At 38.4% G+C, this 3,573-nt stretch overlaps 1 pseudogene; it reads left to right on the top strand.

Annotated features, from left to right (window-relative positions):
- Positions 1-5: 5 nt before the first annotated feature.
- On the top strand, positions 6-2,946 carry LOC123253941 (annotated as a pseudogene).
- The last annotated feature ends 627 nt before the right edge of the window (positions 2,947-3,573 follow it).

Genomic DNA, 3,573 nt, shown 5'->3' with positions numbered 1-3,573 from the left:
TATATATTGGAGGCAGCTACTCTGGTTTTGGGGTCACGGTTGCAGCCGGAAAGAATATATCAAGCTCTCAATCTCAAATGGCTTCTCACAATACAAATTCCATTAATTTGCAAGGAAGATTCCAATTGTCTGTATTCCAAACAGGAGGACCTCCAGAGGTAGATTCTCTTCCACAATGGAAAGCTGGTCTTGTGGCCAGCAACTGCACCTGGTGTGTCATTGACAGAGGTTATCAGTTAGTGCCTGTCTGGGATATAATTCTGTCTAACCATAGGCAAGATTTTCAGGATCCCCTTCAATTGACTCACTGCCTCATAGACACTTATACGGCCTTGACTGGCCAACATGCAAGGACCCAGGATGGAGAGGAATTACTGAGTGCAATTGATGATGCCAAGTCTTTTTTAGAAGAAGTAGAATCCTGGGAATTCTCTGAACTTCAGGAGAAGTTGAAGAAAATGATAAATGTCATGCAAAAGCTGAGTAAGAAGACAAAGAACTATGACCCTTGGATTAATATCTGCCTCAAAAACCCATCTCTGCAACAGTTCTTGGTGGACATTGTCAACTTTTACAAGGATTCCCCAATTCATGAAGTCAAATTCATTAAATCTCAGTTGTGTAGCCTTCTGTATCCTCATGTCTATCAAGTGAAAGACTTCCCACAGAGTCACACAATCATGCAGTGGATTTTCCACTCAGGAAAGCAACAACAACATATACATGTTACAGAATTTGATGATTTCATTGAACTCTTAGAAAGGGAAAAGAATGGCCTTCTTGAAATAAATCCTAACTTAGAGTTCTTGGGAAAGATGGAAGAAGCTCGAAGAAAGGCCACGTATAAGATCAGTTCATTTCTCAGCTCCTTTCTCAAGGCCTTGAAACAGTCAGGAGAGTCAGGGACATACCTACTGTTACTTTCCATTGCAGTTGGTGCAGGGTACAAGGAGAAAAACCAAACCTTTCATTGTCTGCTAGGATGTGAAGAATTAAATTTCCTGTTATGTGAAATGAAAGAAGCCCATGAAAAATACCAGAACCTTAATAAGAAATGTGCCTATATGGCTCAGGCATTCCTTCTGTTCACAGGACTCACAGTTACCACTAGTCCTATTTCTGTATCTTCAGAAGAAAAGAAGCAACGTTTGGATCTTATGCAATCTCACATGGGACAGTCATGGTCCAAAGAAGTGCTTCATATCCTCTCAAAACCCAGGGCAGGTCATGATTGGGAAACTCTGGAAAAAGACTTGAATTTCCTCATCTGTGGAGAATATGAAGCTACATTGAATTGTGTACAGATGGACCAGGTGAAAAAAGAACTGGAAAGTATCTCTCAGAGAAAGATAAAGTTATGTGAACCAGAACAATGTACCATGAATCAGCTTACCAATCAGATTAAAAATCAGGAAATCACGATCTCACAAGAAGTTCTATTGAGGCTAATGTTGCAGAAAAATATGAAGCAATCAGGCAAAAGCTTCAAAGATATTTTGATGAAGACCAAGACAATGAAATTCTGATTCAGTGGAAGGGAAATTTTGAGAATAAATTTAGAAATCTTAAAGAGACCCTTGGTTCAGAAATCACCAGAAAGTCCTTTGATTTTCTTAGTTCAAGGAAAAGTCAAGATAAATTGGATAAAAATAAATCAGTATTAGAAAAACAGCTGTTGTTAAAAATGAGAGATGTGGCTCTCTTAGAAATGAGTATAGAATTAAGTGAGTATGAACTGAGAGAGAAATTCAACCGACTTTGGACAATGCTGATCTGTGAAGTGTACTCAAGTTTCCCACCTGTAGAAGACCCCAATATTGATGTAGATTTTGAGAATGTCTTTCTAGACCATTTTAAACAGGAGCACAATGCCATAAGGAAACTTCAGTATTATTTCAGAAGGCCAGTATTTTCCATTGATTATGAAAAACATGTCAAAATGAAGAAAATATATCTTTTTTACACTCCCTCCATAGCAGAGAGTGATAGGGTGAACATAAAGCAAACTACCCAAGACATCATGTCTCTGATCAACAAAACTATTGAATCTAAATCAAAAATGGGAAGGGCATATAAGTAACGTTATATCCGTGAAATACTGCGATTGATAGATAAGGAAACTGATTCTGCATGCAATAAATCTCGGTACACATTTACAAGTGAATATAAAATGGCTTTGTCCTTATATTTGTGTGAACAAGCAGGAGCTATTTTTTGGGATATGCACAGAGCATTCAAGAAAGCACATGATCCTGTCACATATCTGGAAAGCAAGAAAGAGGATTTCTTTATGAGCTTTAAGATTTCCTGCCAAGGTGCAACCTCCATCACAACATTTGCTGACTTTCTGGGGAGTAAGCTCACTGCTTCACATCCTAAAGCAATCAGGAAAAAGATAGCCCTTGACCTTGCTGGGGAGATTAGGACTAACTGTCCTGCCTTCATTGGAAACTGATCTAACCTGGAAAAACATATTCTCATCTCTCTGGCTAAGGAAGAAAATTTTGAGCATTATTGGCAATATATCCATCAACCAGAAGGTTTTTTTCAAAAATTACATTAAGAAAGAGATTGAAGCATATTGTGGAAATAGAGGAAATGAGAAATTGCATAATATTTTAAGTTACAATTTGGACTATTTTAAGCACATCATCTTCTCTGCTATTCAGGAATCAACTCTGGTAGCTAAGAATCAAAACAATTCTGCTTGTGTGTGGCTGGACACATTGTGTAATAAGCTAGGGAGTTATTTGACCTTTCCAAGAGGTGACTTAAGAAGCATTGAACACCAGAAGATAACTGACATAGATTTCCTCAGAGAAGTCATGAATGAATGCCTGGATACCACAATCCAAAATGTAAGAAAGGCCTGTGAGAATGTATTTATAGAGAGAGCCATTCCTGAGATTCAAGTTATGCTCTCTGAGCAGCTCTATGGCCACAGCTGCATTTACCTTTCCTATTAATTGCTATTAAAATTAAAAAAAAATAATTTCCAGGGGGATAAGTAATATTTTTTTCTGAAAAGGGGGTGGTAGGCCAAAAAAGTTTGGGAACCAACTAAAGATTTTTTTTAAACCCTTACCTTCAGTCTAGGAGTCAATACTGAGTATTGGTTGCAAGGCAGAAGAGTGGTAAGGGTAGGCAATGGGGGTCAAGTGACTTGCCCAGGGTCACACAGCTGGGAAGTGTCTGAGGCCAGACTTGAACCTAGGACCTCCCATCTATAGGCCTGGCTCTCAATCCACTGAGCTACCCAGCTGCCCCCATAAAGGTTTTTTTTTTTTTTTAAAGAAGGTTGAGACATAAATGTGTTTGTAGGCCTCAGGTGAGGCATGTGATATTTTGGCTTTTTCTTTGTATATTCAGTGCCTATTAATTACTCCTGTTTAGGTTGAGTAGAGCCATCTATGAGGGGATTTATGTGATCTAAGGAGGAGTTTGTATTTTATTCTAAAGTTAACAAAGAGCAATTGGAGCATTTGGGGTTGTCCTCTCTGAGAGGTCATGAGAGGAAAGGAAAGCCACAGATAACATTTATACAATAGTTGCTATGAAAAAGATCTTGAGATT

The sequence above is a fragment of the Gracilinanus agilis genome, unplaced genomic scaffold (assembly GCF_016433145.1).
Source record: "Gracilinanus agilis isolate LMUSP501 unplaced genomic scaffold, AgileGrace unplaced_scaffold10901, whole genome shotgun sequence".
Taxonomy (NCBI): domain Eukaryota; kingdom Metazoa; phylum Chordata; class Mammalia; order Didelphimorphia; family Didelphidae; genus Gracilinanus; species Gracilinanus agilis.
Note: the sequence above shows the minus strand (reverse complement) of the source record. Positions and strands in the feature narration are given on the sequence as shown.